The 22,597-nt window shown below is 30.7% G+C and overlaps 1 pseudogene; it reads right to left on the reverse strand.

The window, feature by feature from the left end:
• Window positions 1–22,132, reverse strand: part of LOC149550179 (microtubule-associated protein TORTIFOLIA1-like) — a 177,496-nt pseudogene extending 155,364 nt beyond the window's left edge.
• Window positions 22,133–22,597: the final 465 nt, after the last annotated feature.

Genomic DNA, 22,597 nt, shown 5'->3' on the forward strand with positions numbered 1-22,597 from the left:
TTGTGGATTATGATGAAACTAGTATTGTAGCCAAATCCAGTAAGTTATGGTTTGGATTGGTATAAATATAATGTATTGTATCATATCCAAAAGTGTAATAAGAAGAATACATAATGACAAGAAGTTTTAATTAAGGGATACAAGAAATATATGGTACAATAGAGGCCCATTTATCATAGTAAGGTAATCATCATAGGGAATCTCAACCAACAAATGAGAGTTGTAGATCAAAGATCAACCACTAGTTCATCCTAATCATTGTATTAGTTAAATCTTTTCATATGGTATACTTAATAGAATTTTGCGAAATCTCTTTGCCAAGTGCATAATTCATTGCATGTTTTGTAAATCCTTCCACAAGGTGGACCTAGTAGTCCTTATTGCTCCTAACAGGGCAGATCACTAGAAGTGATCAATTGTAAGCGTTAAGAGGCCAACTTTATTCTATAGTACTAAAGCTTGTGGGTATAGTACCATATCTTTTGTCAAAGTGTTATGAATATTTTACTACTTTCATTCTTTCATTCATATAATATTATATGAAGAATTAATTGGTGATATGAAATAAAGTTTTATTGGTTTGTGATTCACCCCTTCACTCTCTGTAACCTTGCCTACGTTATATTTCCAATATAGGAACATTAAGAAATTGCTAAAAAATAGAGCCCTACTAGTGTCTATTTAATTTTATACCCAAAAATATTTTCCACAAAAATGCAATGTCGTATGGCCTAAGAACAAACTAGAAGTCATGCAAAAGTGATCTCATAAGAAAATAAGGTGAGGATTTGAATGATGTAATATGAGAATACTTTAGAAAATTTTCAATCAAACATGCATACATGTATTGTAATTCATCATAATGTAGGGAAGAAGTATAAACACGATATTTTTCCCTAGTGGAGACAAACTAGTGTGTATTTTAAGAAGGTTAACCCATAACCCATTGGCTTCCACCTATGGGCTACGAATTTGAAATAGAAGAAGTTAATACTCATGTTGACAAGTTATTATTCCAGCTAGTAGAAAAAAGTGAAAATATATTTGGATGTTTGGAAGAAATTATCATAGGTGCACTAAAAGAAATGAAGACATTGATGAGAACCAAGAGGAGATCAACATGTCAAGTAAAAAATATGAAAAGTGAAGTGACTGGAACATTAGGGATAGTGATAGTTATGATAGAGATCTGTCATAAAGTATTACATCCACCTATAGGATATTAAAGATAAAACCTATTTGATTAAGTTACTAAAGAAACAAGGATGGGACTATTAAAGAGAAAGATTTGAGTGCTAAAAGAAGTCTCAAGGAAAAAAGAAAAGATAGAGATCAAGATAAAGAAGTTGAGGCTATATAATCTAACAAGGAAGTTGTTCAAATAAGGACGAAATGAACAAAGACCAAAGCCTCTATAATTGATGAAGTTTTCAAATATATTTTTTATGTTAGTGGCTTAATAGTGGAAAAGAGAAGGTGCATCATAGGGAGTAAGGATGACGAGAAGAAAATTAAAGATGCAGTGATCCAACGTCTTCCTAAATTCAAGATAAACATCTAGATTTGTGCTCCATAATTCCAGATGACTTTCCATAGAATATATTAGATGGAAGATGGTCATCTTATTTACAAATAGATAAAGAGGACATAGTGGAAACCCTAATGGAGGCTCAAGTTGATCTAAGGTTATAGGATGAAAAAATCATCTCTGAAGCTCAAAAAAGGGAATTTGTAGTAAAAGATAGAGAAATAAGAATTTTCAATGAAGATATGAAAAGTCTTCATGATGCTCAAAAAATTTGAGATGTAGAAGAAAATTTTGAAACTTGACGAGGAAACATGTGGAAACTCATCACTTACTCAAGTTGATGATTCTTATAAAATTGAGGAGATAATGTTAAGTATTGTACAAGATAACCCCTATGAGGAATATAAGAATTTTCCAAGAAGTAGGAAGAAGCAAGAGTGCTTGAAAAAAAGGATGAGCTACTTGAAGAAAGACAAGAATAAACTGAAGAAGAGTATCGAATAAAGAGAAAGATAAGTCTTGATCCAAGTGTTCTCATGAAGTACAAACCATTGAGAGTTCTAATTGAATATGAATAAGAAGATTTAGGAGAGGAATAATTTACTCCTAAACAAGTAGATGTCAACAAGATGAAACCAAAAGACCTGCTAAAATACTCTAAAAGGGTAAAAGAAAAGAAATAAGCAATAAAAAGAAGGATAAGCAAGTGTTGAGACTAAAAATATACATCTTAGTGGAGTTTTAAACTGGGGTTGAATACAACTTAAAAGATACTATAATTTATTAGTTGGATACTATCATGCCCAAAATTTGGGGCAAAAACACACCAATTTTTTTTTTAATAATAGTAATAACACATTTCCCCTAACAATGTCATGACATTTCCATTTACGTTTATAAACAAAGAGTATGAATAGATTGTCAAAAATTTAAACTTTCATTGTTAAATTGATTAATTAATTTAACCAATCCAATTTGAATATTAAAAGATTTATTACATTGTTACTTTTATATACTTTTTTGAAAATATTAATGAACAATATATTTAAATCATTTGGATAACATTAGTTAGTAGAACATCAATTAAGAAAATTATTAAGTATCAATATGATTGGTTCATTCGAATGATTATAAGTCTAATTATTTCAAAATATAAAAATCAATGAACTATCTATTGCTTAGACAGTGGTCTATTAATCTTACTATTTTGATAATAATCTAAAGGAATTATAATCCTAATAAGTACAATACTAAATTTAGATACCACTAAATAATAAAATAAAATAATAACACTCTTAACTTATAAAACAATTTACAACAATAAATTACCAATATTTTTTTGAACATTTAAATTAAACCACCTAACAATAATATCTAAATATTAAAACTTTAATTTAAAATGTCAACTAACCTAATCATTAACTTACTAACCGATGCTACTCAAACTAACATTTAATTACATATTAATAAAAATAAACTTTATTACTAGTCATACTAACTACACTTCAATTAAAACTAAATTCTAAAATACATATTACTAATTACAAATAATTTATAACTAAACTAAAAAATAATAATCATTTCTAACTTCTATTAACTAAACTAAATCTTAATTAATTTTTAAAAAATACTAAAACAAATTTAATTAAAACTAAAAAGAACTAAATTAAACTTAAAACTAACTTAATACAACTAACTTAAATTAAAAACTTACTGAAACAAAACTTAACTTAAATTAAATACTAACTAAAAAACAAAACAAAACTTAAATTAAATACTAATTAAAAAGAAACTATCTTAACAAATCCTAAACACTAACTCCTAAAACTAACCTACATTAATAAAATAACCATGCCACCCACCCATAATAAATAAGACATTTAACTTTTTACTTTCCACCCCCTCACTTTCCTTAAATGCATACTACTACCCAAAATGGTTGACGTCACCACAAAAAGGGGGTTAATAAGTTAAAAGTTTAGTGGTTGGTTTAGATTTTTTTTTGACATGGCTATATTTGGTTTTGTTTTAATATTTATATATTTTTTATTATTTAATTGAATAAATTTAAAATCAATGAATTTCAAAGAGCATTTTAAAGGAAATATTTCCTGTTATCAAAAGGAAGTTTTTTTTTTTTTTTTGCCTCTCATGTAAAATCCAAAGAGTATTATGCTCTTGGAGTTTTTTTTCTTTTTAAAGGTCTTTTTTTATCTAAGTGTAGATTTATTTTTCTGATGCAAATTTTTTCAAGAGTTATATATATATTTGAAGGCCTTTTTTTTTCTTCTAAGTGTGAATTTTTAAATTTATTTATTAGACAAGCGGGTATTTTTTTTTAAGGCCATTTTCTTTTCTAAGTGTCCTCTCTTTTTAATGCAAACAAATTTCATAACAAGAGGTGCATATTTTGCTTATCTAATTGGATCTACCATAATGCATGGTTAACCAGGGCATTGAATAATTCTTTTAACAATGATGTAAGATTTATTTTATTTCCTAATAAGAATGAATTTGAATTGAAGATTCCAACCATATCCATTTTTTTCTTAACATAATTGAACTCAAAAAATTGCATAAAATGCATGTTGATACCAAAACCTATTTTGGCCAAATCTCATTTCTCTATCAAAACTCAACTTTTTTCAAAAACTAAAAATACCCTTTTATAGATCTCGGATTCAATATCATCATTATATAAATTTTTGAGTATTTTGATTAGTTATAATATGTTATAATCTCAAAGTATTATAAGTTGATATTTCAAAATTTGAGAAGATGCTCCCTCAAAAAATGAAAAAAAAAAAGTAAATCATATCAAAAAAATTAAAAAATTATATTTATCTCTAGAAGAGAGAATCCTCTTCACGAATATGTAATTTTTTTTCAAGAAGGTATAGATTTGATAGGAAAGTTTTGACGGGAGGAAAAAACTATTGGATTCTGATAAGGTCAAACTTGAGTACTTATAACAAAGAAAATATACATAAAAAATAATTATTTCTTTTTTTGTGCACTAGCTATACATGTCATCTATAAGATATTTTCAAATTAGAACAAAAAAAGATGATTTGCATATATTTGTTTGATGGGAACTACACCCTATATTTTTTATAGTTAAAAAAGTGACTTCAAAATAAAACAAAATGAATAAATTCCTACTCAAAAAAATTCTAAAATTAATAGGCATAAAACCCATCCAATTCTACACATTTCATCTATTTACATCATCTTCATATTTTAAACACAAATACCATTTTTTTTGTCACTAATGTTGAACTGTCACATTTTGATATCACGTTTCTTTATAAAAGGTGACACAGGTTTGTGATTTTACCCGTCACCATTTTATCTAATTTTCAATACACATACATATAATTGAAAATATGAAAATCTCATAAGAAAGGATATTACTCAATCATTTTTTTAAAATTATATTAAACCACCTGATTCAAGGCTTTGTCGAAAAACAACTAGTAAGAAAACCCGACATCCTTGCCACTTCAACAATAACTTTAAAATACATTTTTACATAAGATTTCAATCCTGAACATAATTGACTTTCAATAACAATTTAAATTTTCTTCTTGGCCCTTAACAAGGGATCCATTTCAAATTTTAGCAAAACATCACCGTGATCATGGAGAGAAGGAAAATTGACCAGGAGTCAACCAATCATAACATGAAGACAAAATCAGACATTCACTCCCATCCCAGGTTTACACAACAGGTTTGACATTGACCCAAACTAGGGAGAAGGTGGATTTTTCCAATAGGAGATGTCAGACACAACACCATAACATATGCCTAGTCGGGGCTAAATTCTTAAGAACTTCCATTCTTCCACAGATGCCCTTTCGAGGCTAATATAACAAGAACTTCCATTCTTACATACCAAAACTCAAAATGTGGTGTGTGCTAATAGGTAGGGGCCCATAACACCCTACCCTCTCTCCCTCTTCTTGTCATGAGAAGAGACTCTACACTGTTGGAGTCCAATTGAAGACCTTTCCCCAAAAATGACCACTTCTACCCTATCCGAGGGTAAGTAATGCAAAAACACCCATATAAGAAAGCTTTAAAATTTAAGAAAAACATGAAGGAAAAGCAGTCAAGAAAACATGTTTCAATCCTTCCCAAGCATACCCAACGTATAGACAAGCATACCAATGAATAACACAATAACATAAGCATGAACGAAGTACGAAATAACATGAGCAACATGAAAAAAGGGGATGAAGATCTCCTACCTTCACAAAAAGGTTATGGTAAAATGAACAAGTTGAGAAGAGTTTTTCCTTCTTTGCCTTCAATCTTCCAAAACTTCACTCTAAAACTAGAGATTGGGTAACCACCAAAACTTCTCAAAAATGACTCTAAATAAGATCCAAACTCAACCAGCTAAAAAGGGCAATAACTTCTCCCACTTGGCTGAAAAACTAAAAGTTTCTCACTCAAATAAACCTAAGGCTAACCTCAAGGTGGGGTTAGGGTCATTCAGCCCATGGTGAAATCATTCTATTTTCCCACTAAAGAAAAAATGGACTTTTTGAGTGACCTCAAAAGTCAACAAAAGGGGCTAGGGGGGGTGCAAAATGCCCCCAAACCATACCCATACCCCTTGGATATTAATATTTCATGATTTAAGGCCTTAGGAAATGATTTGGGACCAAACAAATGCTAGGAATTTTTAGGACTATCTAACAACTCCAAAATGAAAATTAAGTACTAATCTAAATTAGGGGTAAATAGTTTTGATTAAAAATTGATTAGCAAAAAGGTCACTAACTTGGTCTAACTTAGATTTAAGGGCTACTTGGTTAACCCTAACTAGCATGCAAGAATGCATATACAATTCACGAGTGTCAAGTGACACTATAAAAACACTGTTATGAAACATTAAAATTTACTGATTACAGAATGATACATTCATACATTTCACAATACAAATAAAATATGAACAATAGAGTTTCCACAAATGTTACAAAGGGCTTAGTTTCATTTCTCCATTAGATTTTCTAGCTAAAATATCCTGCACACTCATTGTACACATCAGTAGCTCAAGAAAATTGCATACATATATTCAAAACTTATCTAGATAGTTATGTAAATCAAAAGATGAATCTTTCATATAATTAACTATTTAATTCATTCCTACTCACATTTAATCAATATAACAAAAATTATTCATTAATTCAGATTAAAATACTAGAATAATCATTGTTAGGCATGCATATAACTAACATCATAAACATCACTGGTTAAGAAATACTGAACTATCTGAAAGCATAAAACTTTGAACATCGAGGTATCATAATCAACATCATCATCATTGGGTGAAAACACCTCATATGATCGTTAGTGAAATTTTAAAGTTTTCAATAGTCGAGATAATGTAGTAGCTCTCGAATCACTAGGTATTAAAACATAGATATATCAACTGCTCTGAATTTCATTTAGGACATTTACAACACAAAACATTACTTCATATCTATTCTAATCTCCTACAACAGATTCAACAGATGAATTCATATTTAACAAGTACATATGAGGAGGGATCTTACAGATACATTAAGTAAAGTTGTCGATGATCAAGAGGTGCACTTATAGACCATAGTAATGAATATTGTTGATTAAATTATAAAGAAGAAGATGACAAGAAAATTGGTTGAAGGAGTTACTGAGATAAGAGAAAAATTAAAATATTTGGTGAAGGAAATCATAAATCACTGACATAAGTAGGAAAACTATTCACCAAAATGACAAATTATTTGTAGTTTATCAAAGGTTTGGAAGAACAAAATGGCGAGGTGTCCACTGAATGAGAGAGTATCAATAGTTAACTTGATGCAATATTAAGTTTCATTGCTAACATTTGGGTAAAAGTACAAACCTATGTCACCCTTTTATAAAGGAAAAGGCTAACAAAAGTATAATTTTTCACCTTCAACGACATAAAATTGGTATTATTATTTAGAATATGAAAATGAAGTAAACTAATGGAATGTGTGGAAATGGATTAAGTTTAGGATTATAATTTTTAATAATTATTTTGAATCAAAATTGATATATTTTCCTAAATTTTAAAGTAAACCTTTAAGTTGCTGAAAAATATTGAAAATTAGGGGTCTAGTTCCCATCACAAAACTATATGGAAGTAATCTCATTTACCTTTAATCTCAGATTATGTTATAGATAACATATATATCTAGAACAATCAAAAATAATAATTATCTATAGACCTATATCTTCTCTTGTATAATGATTCAAATTTCATCTCAATTGAAATCAATGGTTTCCATCTCCCACCACATTTTTAAAAATAAATCTATTGTAACCAAAAGAAAAAATTATAATGTCTAGAAGAGGAATTTCTCCTTTAGAACGTCATATGATTTAATAATTTTTTTCTTTCCTAAAATTGACATCTTCTTGAGTGTTAAAATATATACTTGTATATTTTTGTTTATATATTGAAATCATTTAATAATCTTATGCTTATTCAAGAAACAACATGAGAAATCTATAGAAATGGATGAAGTTTAGGATTATAACTTTTAATAATTATTTGGAATCAGAATTGATATATTTTCCTAATTTTTAAAATAAACTTTTTAGTTGCTGAAAAATGTTAAAATATGGGGGTCCAGTTCCCACCATAAAACTATATGGAAATAATTTCCTTTGCCTCTGATCTAGGAATATGTTATAGAAAACATATATATTTAGAACAACCAAAAATAAAAAATATCTTTAGACCTATATCTTATCTTGTATAATGATTCAAATTTCAGCTCGACTAAAATCAATAGTTTCCATCTCCCACCATATTTTAAAAAATAAATCAACTCTAATCAAAAGAAAAATTATATATTCTAGAAGAGGACTTTCTCCTTTAGAACATCATATGATTTTTAAATTTTTATCATATGATTTAATATTTTCTTTCTTTCTTAAAATTGACATCTTCTTGAGAGTTAATATACATACTTGTATATTTTTTTATATATATTGAAATCATTTACAAATCTTGTGCTTATTCAAGAAACATCATGAGACTTACAATATTATTTAAGCTCCTTACAAGAAACCACACTAGAAACAATAATTGGAATACCAAGAGTGACAAATTAGAATTCCATAAAGATGTCCTCGGGATTTGAACCAAGGTCTCCACAATAAGAACTCAATGCTTCATCTAACTAAGCTAAACCCCTTGGACATTTGTAGAATTTTTTAATTACAATATACTATATCTAATTAAAATACTATAAACTCTATATGAGAATATTCTTGAATTTGGTCTCTTTAACATGATCTTTATATTCTATTAAAAAATATTATAAAAATAGTAATAGTTATTAAAATGTAAATTTTCTAAAATAATTTTATTTCTTTAGTAATTGGATACAAACTAGTACAAATCATGCATTTGATAGACATTTCCAATAGGAAAAAATGTGGGACCATATATAACTGAGCTAGACTAAATTATCAAGATCATATGTTTGAACAAAATTGTTTTTTAGATAAAAATACTCAAATATAGTTGTTTTGATAAGTAAGCCTCAAAGGTGACACAATTTTTTACTTGTTCCCATCAATAAAGAAGTAAAGAAAACCTTGCACAAAATGAGACTAGTAGAACAAGAATAGGAGAGTAGAATAATTAGTATGCTTGAACTTTAAGCCCATTTATCCCCTATCTTGGAGGTTATGCAGAACAATTTGAGGATAGTAGAGGACACATTGGCATTGATAAAAGTTATTCATATGAAATTTTGGATGAAATGACAAAAAGATGTAAGAATAGGTTATTTCATTAAGTCACACATTAAGGATATGGGAAGCATTAGTGGAGTAAGAAAAGATAAACTAAAAGGTTTTCTTAGATTGCTTATAAATCAATATCTACCTATTAGAGATTACACAATTGGTATTATTGTGAAAGATAGATTTCAGATTAGACAAGACAAGTTCATAACATTATAATAAAGAAGAAGAAGAAGAAATTGAGTCAAAGATTTAGATAAAATATTGACATTAATAAATTTGGGAGAAGATAAAAGAAGATGAGATGGAGACAACATTATGCTTAGTATGAACTCAAGGGGAGTTCAAGCTCAGTTATAGCAAGTATTTTGTCATCAATCAAAAGGGGTAGATTATTGGATTGAGATATTATATTGTTACTCCTACCAGATGTCAATATATTGAGAGAGGGAGGTGAAGTAGTATACTCATTAATTTCAATTTTTTACTCTAGATCACACTTCACACTTATCTATAGGTTAGTGCTTGCTATAACTTAAGTGGTTAGAATTAAGCAAAAAAAAATAGAACATGAAAAATAGAAACACATAATGCACTATTTATCTCATGTAAACCTAGCTATGGTAAAAACAATGGTTTGTGAGTTGATCCTCACAAAGCTTGCAATCTTTTGGAGTACACCTAATCAAGAGATTATCTATGTTAGAATATCATAAAGACACTGTTAGCTGCCACCCAATTAAGGGATTTTGATGAAACATATTAATGTCTTTACCTATTAGGGTCCACCCTTGGCATGATTTACTATTGTGAAGGTGATTTAAAAATGGGAAATGATCTAATGGATAGCTACTATACTTAGCTTGGAATATATCCTTCTCCATCTCTATTGATCTTCCCAGACTCGTGCTCTTCCTTCTCTTAGCTCTGTAACTTTAGACCTTGATCACTTATGTACTTGGATATCCTTTCTCTTGAACCCAATAACATTGAGTTGTTCCAACTTTCTAGATTCTCCTCAACTTGGAAGGTGATTATAGCAATCACTAAAAATTGGTCAGAATCGTAAATGTAGAATTTTACATCATGATGCAAATTAAAATGAATTAATTTGAATAAACTATTACAACCCATTTGAAAAATAAACATGAATATAAATTTCAAATAAATTTAAAATTGACGTTTATCTCCAAAAATTAATTGTATATTCAAAATGGTACCTTAATTCCATTATGAATATTCTATTCATAATGGGTTGAAGCATATTCATTTTTTATTCAAAGTGGATTCGAGGAAATTCATATTTTATTCATAATGGGGGAACATTTTAATATTCAAAGTGCTCAATTTTATATTCAAAATGAATCCTCCATTTTGAATAAAATGATCATAAATGGAGCCCATCCACTCATGTTTTAATGAATCTCCACCCTTGATCATGCATCCCCTGAATTTGATCTCAACTCCTCAGTTTCCTTTAAAAATGGAGGTTCTTCCTGTCTTAATTGCATGTTATTTTGTTATTGTCATGTTATAGGATTTGGAGACCTTCTTTTTTGTTGAGAATTTCTATCTTCTTGTATCATTCTTACATCCACTCTTTTGCTATTGTTATGCTACAGGATTGAAGACCTTATTTTTTGTGGAGAACTTCTATCATCTTGTCTCATTCTTTGAGCTTAGCTTCATTCTATATTTTCTTTATACATATAGCTTAATACACCTATTCTAAATAGTGGTTTTTGTAATCTCTCATTATTTCTTGCATCTTACACATCATTTATAGTTTACTTGCATTGCATCTTTCTTGATTCTTGGATGCTAGGACTCTTTCTCCCATCTTTGAATCTTTCATTTCATGGTATACCTTGTGATGTCTTTGCATGTTTGGATCATTTGAGAGCCATATTTGCATACCTCACACATCATGAATAGGAAGCTATAGGCCACCATTCAAGTTCTCTAATTCATAGAGTACCTTGGATATAATCATCTATAGAAGTGTGAATCACTTTTATAAAAACCATTTTTGGTGCCCACCGTACAATTGAAAACTAGAAATCCCTATACAGTTATCTATTGCTTTCCTTCTTTGTGTGTTTTTCTTTCTACAAATTTCCTAGTTTAGTTTCCTATCCTAAAAATTTTTCTTGCTCCATTTGTCACATCTCACAAAGCCTTGTCCTAATATCTCTTAAAAAATATGTCAATAGTGCCCTATAGACTAAGGGATCAAGAAGCATCGTTATGACTTGAAACATAATTCCACGTTTGGGAAAATCTAGCACAATACAGATAGCAGATAGGAAGGAGCTAAATAGGATGGATTTTGAGACTTATTTATGTTGTAGTGATCATGAATAGTTGCATTCTCTCAAACTCAATTCCTATGCCTCACACATAATTCTAGGCTTTGGAAAATCAAGCACCACTTAGATTATAAATGAGAAACATAGAATTCTTATCCAAATAGATTGTAGCTTTGCATTCACAAAAACAATCAACCTAGGTGAAGCAGTATTCCTTATGCCTCCTATAGATAACATGTAGTAATTTGTTGAAATTTTTGAATAATGGAAATGAAGAATTTCTTCTTTAAATGATCCCAATAGTGCAAAGGAGAGGAGAAAATCTAATAGCAAGCAACAACATGAATGAATAATGAGATGTTGAAAACAAGGATGCACTAATTCTAGGTCATAATATCATGAGCAAGAGGTAGATAAAAAATGAAGATGAACCCCTTACTCTTGGAGCCACTTGTGCTTAAGAATAACTAAGCATTTGAGAGAATGCATCATATATCCAACGTCTTTTAGACCATGTAGCACCTTTTTAAGCCCAATTGCTCTTTTTGGGCTCCCAATCACCTTTCTAGGCCTATTACGCCTTTTCCTAGGTCAAATCACCCTTTTCGGGCTCCCAAGCACTTTTTTGGGTCTTCAAGTGCTTTTGTGGCCCACACGCTTGTGCTATTCTAGCCTTAACTTGTTTGTAAATAGCCTCAAAAAGAGTAAAAAATCGAAATAGCCTTTGAAAGTCAAAAAGATAAAAAATTTCAAACCAAAAAAACATAAAAACTTCAAAAACCAAAAACCATCCATATATTTCGGAGAAATCCAAACATTGTTTTTTGAGAGTGTTTTTCTTTCCAAAGTATTCAAGAGTGTTTTTCTTTCCAATGATCCAATGTTTTCATATCCATCTAGTGTCCATTTATAAGTGCATCCTCTAGATTGGAAGGCCATCTATACCTCGACTAGGTTCCTATGAAAACATTAGCGAGGTCCTTAGCTCATATTCTTGAAATACTTCATTACAACAAACCCTTATTTTTAATACATCATATGCCATACAAAACAAATTTTTTGGGAATAAAACAAACTACAATTTTATTTACTTAACAAATTGCATTGGTTATAAATACACTAAGCCAAAATACAGATAAAGTGTTCATGGATGACCTCCTCATGGAGATGGAGCATTTGGGTTTCCAGCAGGGTTCATTCCCACTTTCATAGTCCTAGATGATGAGGCACCTGATGTCAGTCTTAGACATTCCAAAAATGTACCCCAAAGAATTGGGATATGCTCACGTCTCAGCAGAGTTTTCATCTGTGTCATAAATACCCTATCTAACAAGAATACTCATAACCTATTCTCTAGAAGGACTGGCTAATGGTAAAGTCCCATGTAGTATGCTACCTCTCACACAAGATTCTATCACTTCTCCATGACCTCTTTCATGTCTGCTTGTAGCTTTTCTACCCGAAGTAAAGTCATTTCTTGTTGTGCAATGTCTTTCTCTATCTTATAGGTGTTCACAATCATTTTTGATGACTCCCTCTCATGCTTCACCTCATGTATCTAATTCATGAAGTGTGTAATCATTGCATTCACAATGTTTTGTTTCTCTTGTGACCAATATGCTATGGCATTGGTCTTAGTCATTGTTTCACTAAATGTTTCCACTTGTGTTCGTAACAAGACTAGTTCATTATGGATTCTCTCCACTAATGCTCATTCTATAGCTAGAGATTCCTCTATAGTCTTTGCTTGTGCTTGCTCTGGTTCCAAACACTTAGCCTCCTTGTACACCCCATCTTCTTGAGCTCTCTCAATTAAACCTTGAAAGAACTCAACATCTTTCATTGCATTATTGGCCCACCTTGCCTCATTCACTAACACTTTATTCATATCAAATTCCATGAACATTGCTTCATCATGAGTCAATTGTAGAACAACATTAGGCTACACTCCTTTGAATGGACAAAATTTAGGCTAGATAGGACCACTTGCCTTCTCCTTGGGTATGTTGATTATACCCCCTAGGATGCTCTTTCCCCATCTCCATGGTGATGAAATTGGATTTATCACTAGTCCTTTCTCCACATCTTGGGAAGGCTCCTCTATAGGTATTTTCTTCTCTATGTGGCTATCTATGAAACTAATATGTAGATTCACAGTCTCACTAAGCATCACCATGGTTGGTGATCCTTTTTCCTCTTCTAGTTACTCTTTCTCTACATGTTGCATTACACTTTTAGATAGCATCTATAGTAGGGTAGGATCCTCCTCTTTTTCTTCTTCTAGCTCCTAGGTCTGATCACCTTGGCTTGCCTTTGCAACTTCTTGCTCACACCAACACACCCTTCATTGAAAGGATGCTATGTGTACACTTGCTTACTTTCTACTCTAATTCACTCTCCTTTTATGTCTCCTTATCCACTTTCTATTTGCAAGGATTTCACCATGATATTCCTCCCATCCTTCAAGCTCTACTTCTCCCATCTCATGCTCTTGTTGTGATTTCTCTTGTAAATGAGCCATGAATACTTTTTGCATAGACAATTTCTTTATGAATAAGCATCTCTTATGCTTATTAATAACATGAACACACTAAGCATTATAGTGATTTCTCTTTCCTATTTATTCGAAAATCTCAATGCCTTTTATTTGATGAATTCTACTACACTCTATTGATATAGTGGGATCCTATGAGATAATCAATATCTTTCCACAATAATACATGATCATGCAACTTGACTTAGGTTTCACATAGGTGCGATAAACCACATTCCACAACAACCAATTCTATCTTGTAAGTACATCACACAAAATACCATTTGATAGTTGTCTCACAATATTGTCTTCCTAAAGCTACTTCCAATATGCATTCATGCTTGTCATCCATATGAAACTGACACATTGTAATAAACACATCAAACACATTGTCCTTTTTACAACTGAAATGCAATGTGGTTCCTTCCAAAAGACACTTTCCATATGATAAAAACTTGGTGAACATCTTCCTCTTGTTTCAAATACTACATCCTATAGTGTATATTTTTGCTCTTGTATAATTGTTTTCTAGTTTTAGTTTACTACTTTCTCTCATACATACAGTCTCAGTTACCTCCAAGACTCTGCCCAATGTTTGTATTGATTGAATCTAATCATAAGTATAGGGGAAAAACCCTAATGTTTCTAGAAGATTTCTTTTACATCATTCACTAGTTGTTCTAGCTATGTCTGTCTACTATTTCTTAGTATCCTATTGAGATTCCTCTCAATCAAGCTTTCTCTCTCACATCAATCCATCAAAACTAAAGCTAGATTAAAAATAATGAAATGATTTGAGCAATGTTGAGCTTTTCTTTATGTGTTTTTCTTTTTCTTTATCATTCCCCTTTGAGAAACTTATGGATGTCTAATCTAACTAGAGAAGTGAGGACTAGGGGGCATGCTATTTTCTTTGTTTTCTGCTTGATGGTTTAACTCCAATAATCTCAAGCATCCTTATAAAATGGGTGTCTACTGTAAAAGACTCTATCTTGTATTGGATAGTCATGTGTACCTCAACTAATTTTATATGGATACTTTAGTGAGGTTTGTAATTCTCCTTGTCTATTTGAGTAAATTCTCTATGATATGGTAGATATTGGTAGTCTTCCTTTAAGGTGAATGTATGAGTCACTGCGAGTATACTTAGAAAACTTATGTCTCAAGTTATGAATGCAAGGATCATTGTAGATAGAATACTTCCTAATTACTTAGGATGAGAAGTATCTCTCATGTGTCTAGTGTACTTATATGCAAGAAATATTCTGGTCATCCTAGCATTTATGATTTGATGCTTATATTTTCTTATTAAAATAAATAGGAAAGTATGTTTTGGTCTTTCTAGCTTCTTGGGCCTTAATTCTTACAGCTAATTCCAACAAGACACTAACTAATTTCATATTCATACTCTCATGATACCAATATTGGTAAGGGTTGTCTAACATTGTTTGGCCTTATTGTAAATGCTCAGTGATAAAAACTAATATGAAGGACCAACATGTATGCATCTCATAGGTACACCTTGCATTTTCATACTATCTTGCATCTTAGGTTCATTTAGCTTTTGCATCTTTGTGTTGTAAGAGTTTCCTCTATCTTTATGGGATGTGTTAGTCAAATGTATTCACTTCTCTTGCTTCTTCTTGATCATGTCTTCATTTATTTCTTAGTCTTGTCATCTCACTATCTCACTTCAATATTCTTATTTTGACCTACTTACATGTTTACTTAATTTTCACATCCTACATTCATTTCCAGACTCAAAGTCTAAATTTGTGGGTCAAAAACTCATTTTTTCAATTGGCTGGCTATTTGAGGTCTATTCTTCATGCTGGGGCAACCACCTTTTCTTCACCTTTTTCACTTTCCATCTTTCTCCATATCTCTCTTTCTTTAATTTCACTTCATTTCCTCTTTCTTCTTGGTTTGGCCTATTTCTCACTCTTCATCCTTTTTGGTCAAATTGGGGCATCCCATCTTTTAATTCTCCTCATGGAAGTTTGTTTAATTGGATTTGATCAACTCTTGCTCATTTCTACATCTCCTCTATCTCATTTTGAATTCAATCTTGAGGGGGCAAGAACACTAAAAATGCTTTTCTTTCAACATGAACACTCTAAATACTTTTCTTTTAGTAGGAGCACTCTACATATACTTATGAAATTATTTGGAATGAAAGCCACCAAATTTGCTTACACCCAAAAGAAGAGGCTTGTGCCAAAAACTCAAGACACGAGAGGTTGAGCCTGATTCTACATCATAGATAGATCAAGGTCATGCTCTCTTTACATTTCCCTTGCATTCTTTTTCTCTTTAGTGATTGCTTTTTGTGTAGATCTATCACACCTCTTTGTGCAGATGTTTTCTTTGTTTCCAATGTTGATCAAATTTATTAAAAATTGACACATGTACTTTCATTTAATTCTTGCATGGTTGAGTATTGTTGTTAGGGTCACTCATGTAGAATCCTATGTCAATTGAATCCTTGAATTATAGATGTTTTACCTCAATTCTCCATTTATAGTTTGTTTGAGGTAACTATGTAGATTATTGTCTATTTTATATTTGATTTGATTGATAGATGTTTCACCTCTAATTGTCATGTATTCATTATTTGAGTAGTTTTATTAGAGGTACTCATGCAAACCGATCTTGATCATCATCACAATTTCAATGACACATGTAATTTCAATCAATTCTTCCAAGGTTGAGTAGATTTGTTAGGGTCACTCATGTACAATCGTGTGTCAGTTGCATCCTTGAATGATAAATGTTTTACCTCTACTTTCTATCTTTAGTTTATTTGAAGGAACTATGTAGATTATTGTCTATTGTATCATCGATTCAATTGATAGATGTTTTCCCTCTAATAATTGACATCTATTCATTGTTTGAACATTTTTATCAGAGGTCATACAAGTTGATCTTGATCATCATCACAATTTCAAAGAAGGTTATTCATTTATCACCTTGGTGGTTATGATTTGAAAGATGTCAATGGTTTTTCTTCTCACAAATAATTCTCTCTATAAATTTTAAGGGGGAATTATTCTTAGGAGGTTTTCCATCTTTCCTCATTTTTTATTAGTTTTATTTTCTCCTTACTTAGAATTATGGAGGGTGTTGGTGATTAATTCAAACTCCAATGCTACTATTAATCACTCAGATTATTTCATGTATTGTTGCTTATGATTTAGGTTTCCCAAGTATTTTTGTTAAAACTAAGGTTGTTAATTCAACTAACTAAGCCATATGCATGATTAGAGATCCTTTATTCATATATTTTAGTTTAGTTACTTTTTCTTCTTGCAAGGGTCATTATCCTAACTTTCTCTTATTCAATGGAGTAAAATTTGGTATTTATGCATAATGTATATTGAGAAAATCAATCAATGAATAGTATAAACTAATTAGTTTTTCTAAATCTTTATTTTTTCTCTATTTTATTTTTGAAACATTTTCTTCTTTCTTTTAGCAAAGATCTTGAATATATTTCACAATATATATGAATTTCAAAAAAAAAACATATAAATTTCTAGTATAGCTCACCATGATAGAAGTATGATACAAAAATCCATTTGCATTGTAATGTAAAAGATTCACTCAGATATATACAGAGATAGTTCCCTAAGAATGGAATGATAAAGTGTTAGATGATATTCTTTGGATGTTTGGAGGTAATGCTGGAACATTATTTTTCAAATGTCATCATTGCAGATGTTGTAGTGAGACACAACTTTCACCCACAGTATATAGACATCCATGAAAGCATGAGAGGAAGAAATGCTCACTAGGAATCCCTCTAAAAATATTGCAACACGGTATTGATGTACAAATCAAGATGCATGAGATGACCCCAAAATGATGCCATGACAAAATAAAATTAGAGGTATATTAGGATTAGCCGTTGCATAGGCTCATGTACTTTTCCTTTTTTCAGCATTACGTGGGATTACTTATCAAATATGCACTAGCTTCAAAACCTTGACTAAGTCACCACCCTATTCTAGGGAAAATACAACAATAAAATAACTTTTGACTTCAAGGTAAGGACACAAGAAAATATGACATATATTGATGTACAGGGAACCAATCATAAAGGATATGGGTAAAAGCACAAACTTGTGCCCCCCTTTTACAAAGGAAAAGGCTAACAAAAGTATAATTATTCACCTTTAGTGATGTAAAATTGGTGTTATTTATTTAGAATTTGAAAATGAAATTAACTAATGAAATTTGTAGAAATGGATGAAGTTTAGGATTATAAATTTTAATAATTATTTGGAATAAGAAATGATTTATTTTCCTATTTTTTAATGATAACTTTTTAGTTTCTGAAAAACACTAGAAATTAGGGGTCTAGTTCCCACCAAAAAACTACATGGAAATTAACTTATTTCCCTTTGATCTCATATGATGTTATAGATAACATATGTAGCTAGAAAAAACAAAAATAGAAATTGGCTTTTGACCTATATTTTCTCTTTTATAATGATTCAACCTTCAACTTATTCAAATCAATAGTTTTCATCTCCTGTCAAATTTTTTAAAATAATTCTATTCCAACCAAAAGAAAACTTATAGATTTTGAAAGAGAACTCTCTCCTCTAGAATACATATATTTTTTAACTTTTATTGATTTGATTTAATATTTTTTTCTTTCTCAAAATCTACATCTTCATGAGTGTTAAAATATGTACTTGTATAACTTTTTAACGACAAAGTACTATATCTAATTAAAATGCTATGAACATTGTATGTGAATATTATTGTCTTTTAGATCTATTAAATGTTATTTATATGTTATTAAAAAAACATTATAAAAAATAGTAAGAGTTATTGAAACGTCAATTTTTTGAAATAATTGTATTTCTTTAGTAACTGGATACTAACTAGCATAAAACATGCATTTAATAGAAATTTCCAAATGCAAAAGTGTGAGACCATACATAACTTATCTGGAATAAATTTATCAAGATCATATGTTTGAAAAAAATTGAGTTTTATATAGAATCTCTCAAATTCAGTTATTCTAATAACTTAGCCTAAAAGGTGACACAACTTTGTACTTTTACCCCTATAAGACTACAACTATTGCTTGACAAATAAGGCACTTCATAACGGGTGTGTACATTAATGTACACCTATGGTACTAGGGTCTTTGTTCTTTTCTTTTTAAATTCTCAAGGTTTGTCACTAAAAAGGTCCACTATAACCATGAGTAGTACTAAAAAGATATGACAAACACGTATACACCAATGACCAAAGAAATTGTAGCACCTCTTACACACAAACATGTATTGAACAACTCCCTAGTACATTAGCCATTTTGTTGACCCCTAATTTAATTTTTTTAAAGAATAAGTAAGAAACCAAACTAGTACATCTAAGGCTAGCAAATTTCTACGATGGATGCACTTGATTGCTGATCTCGGGCCAAATGTAAGGCATAACTCCTCCTCCACTTCAGGCTCTACAATACCTAGGCAAGATAACCTTAAGATACAAATTGATATAAAATCTAAACCTATTAACAGAAGATGAAACCCTTATATCTTCTAATACTTATGCAATGAACATAGGAATGAAACAAATACAAATCATAGCCTATGAACCAAAATAAGCTAAGTTAGGGCATCCTTTTTAGTTTTTCAACATTAAATTAAAATTGATTTTATTTTATTTCAAGCTTAATGCTCATTCATGATTCCTTCATCTATAAAATGAATGGATAGATCAATGCCTTATCCTAAGGGACTTAGAGTCTATCCAATTTCTATACCTAATCCACTGCATTACAATCAATTAATCAACAATTCTCACTGAAAACTTATTCTTATAGATATCGTTCCTACTGCCATGGAAATCCTATCAACTTCACTAAAGAATTTACTTAACTCATTGAGTTAAAAGTAATAGTGAAACAACATACAATTCAATTTGAGTGCACTCAATTGGACAAGCTTTGCCTATACAATCTCAAGACATCCAAGTAATAGCAATGGAGGCAAGATTCAAGAAGAAAAGATATGAGGATAGTTTATATTTGTATTCATTTCATTTCAAAATTGTGTAAAAATTGTAATAGAACTCAAAAACATTTCAAAATTAGACATTAAGATCCTAGAATATCAAGGTATTCTTAAACATTTGTAGAGAGAATATATCATAAAGTATACATCAATAAAAATGGACTGAATAATACTTAGTAACACTAAAATTGTAACTGACTCAAACCTTTTGTCTAGCCTTGGAATTTTACTTATAAAGGGTGAGATGCAACAAGCTTTAGGCATAGAGAATTGACAACTATCCTAAAGACAAAAGATATGTACATTTTGAAACTATCAAACAAGATAGAAATTTGTGCAATAGGAAAAGCTTTATATCAAAACATTTCTTTTGTGGGGCCATTTTTTGTTACACCTATTGTTGCATTTTATTTGTTGATTAAAAAGGTTGATGATTGTCTTTATTGTTGTTGTGGCTCCTCGAAAGATATGGCTAATGGAATTGATGGTGATGTTTTCGGCTTTGATTTTTCTAATCTCACTTAAACTCGTGGATCCCCATTTATATCATTGTGAACTAATAAGCAATAGTTATATTTATTTTCTCTTTTGCTAAGTCATTAGTCTAGACTTTTGTTCTAGCAATTGCAATTGGTTTCTCATTTTGTTCCTCTTCTTCATTTTGATCTCTTGATGATATATCAATAACCCATACCTCATCTTGTTCCATCTCATCATCATCAATTTTAGCTTCTTCCAACTACTCCTAATGAGCGATATTTTTCATCCACTTGTCAAAAACTATGTCATCTGGCCAATTAAATTGTAAAATATCTTGATGTTTCTTAATTACATATTCAGCAATTTTTTCAATTTCAGCAAAATATCTTCTTAAATAATCAAAGAATAATTGTACTTTTACAATTTCTTTATTTGTGGCTTCCCACCATGCATTTCCTTTCTCATTAATGACTCTATTCATTCTAAAATAGAATAGGTCATTCAATTATTGGGTCCATTCCTCTGTATTTTTCAATCTGTTCTTTCTATCTACAGCATGTGGGAATAAATCAAATTTGACAATTTTATATTTGTCCAAATAATTAACAATACTCCTTTATATATCTCAACTCTTCTATCATCAAAATTGGAGAGATCATGGACAATATCATAAGTTTTCTCTATATGCTAATTAGATGGATTGATCATAAAAAAAAGATTAGCTCTTTACTCCTCTTAATCAACTTATTTACAATTGGCTTTAAGGCTTGGTCATTTGCCTTTATCTCATTCCACACATTAATTATTTTTTCTAATTGCTCATAGAATGAGGGCTAGTCAACTTTATTAATCAAATACATGGGGGATTTCCTTAGCTTATCCTCATATTTATTTCCAGTTCCATGTGCAATGCCAATAGTTTATTTTCTTCCTCTTCAAAATTCTTTATAGTATAATATTGTGGCCTCTGTGGTGTATCTAGTATCTCAATGAGAGGAATGGATTTAAAAGACTCCACTAGTGGGCACAGATAAGAGATTCTTGGCCTTGTGGGTGTTCCCATCACTTTTTTTTCAAGTTTAATTGTCTTTTGAGCTTCTTTATTATATGCCTACAAGACTTTCTCATATTTTTCTTATAGTTCTTACCTTTCTTTTTTGTCTCTGTGAGCTGTGGCATAGATGAGGTTGGATGATCCAACACCTAGCTTTGCAGCTTCCTCATTATTAGTTTCTTCAACTCTTTTGATGATGATGTTTCCTATCAACCTAATATTATCAGGCTAGGAAGAACTAGTCCTAGATCCTTCCCTTACTAACTAGATAACCAAGGTTACCTACTCCTCACTAAATTTAACACCTTTTGTCTCTTTCTTCCCCTGATCCTCTATACTCATTATGTCTGCAATAGAATTAAGAACCAAAGCATCTGCTATATGCCAATTGGATATCAACAAAACACCAGATGCTCTTACCATTTGTCTCCCCTCTTTAGTGGTCAAGCTTTGGAATTCTTGCACCATCTCTTCTTTTATTTGATTATGCAAATCTACCTCCTCCATTTCTAGATGCTCTATTTTCAGCTTATTGCATCTTTCTTCAAACTTTCCCATGTTTATCCCCCAAGAAAATTGGTAGAAGGCTCTAGTTTTGATAAAATCATCATTAGATATGAATTCATGACTAACCTATTCAATCACAGGGTCCATCTCCTTTCCTTTGAAGTTTTCCACTATTGATTCAATGCTTGAAATGGGAGGTTCCTAAGGTTTCCATTCTTCTAACTCTACCTAGGTTATGAATACTCCATCTTTGGATTCCAACTGCTCCATCTTCTCTAGGTGTATCACTTGCTCATCTCCCAGTTATAGTGGGGACTGAGTAGGTAAAAATTCCTCAATTTTTGGTACTTGTTTGCTTATTATTTTTTGCCTCTTAGGTGA

This window comes from Cupressus sempervirens, chromosome 7 (assembly GCF_028749045.1).
Source record: "Cupressus sempervirens isolate cs-2001-9-10 chromosome 7, ASM2874904v1, whole genome shotgun sequence".
In the NCBI taxonomy this organism is placed as follows: Eukaryota; Viridiplantae; Streptophyta; class Pinopsida; order Cupressales; family Cupressaceae; genus Cupressus; species Cupressus sempervirens.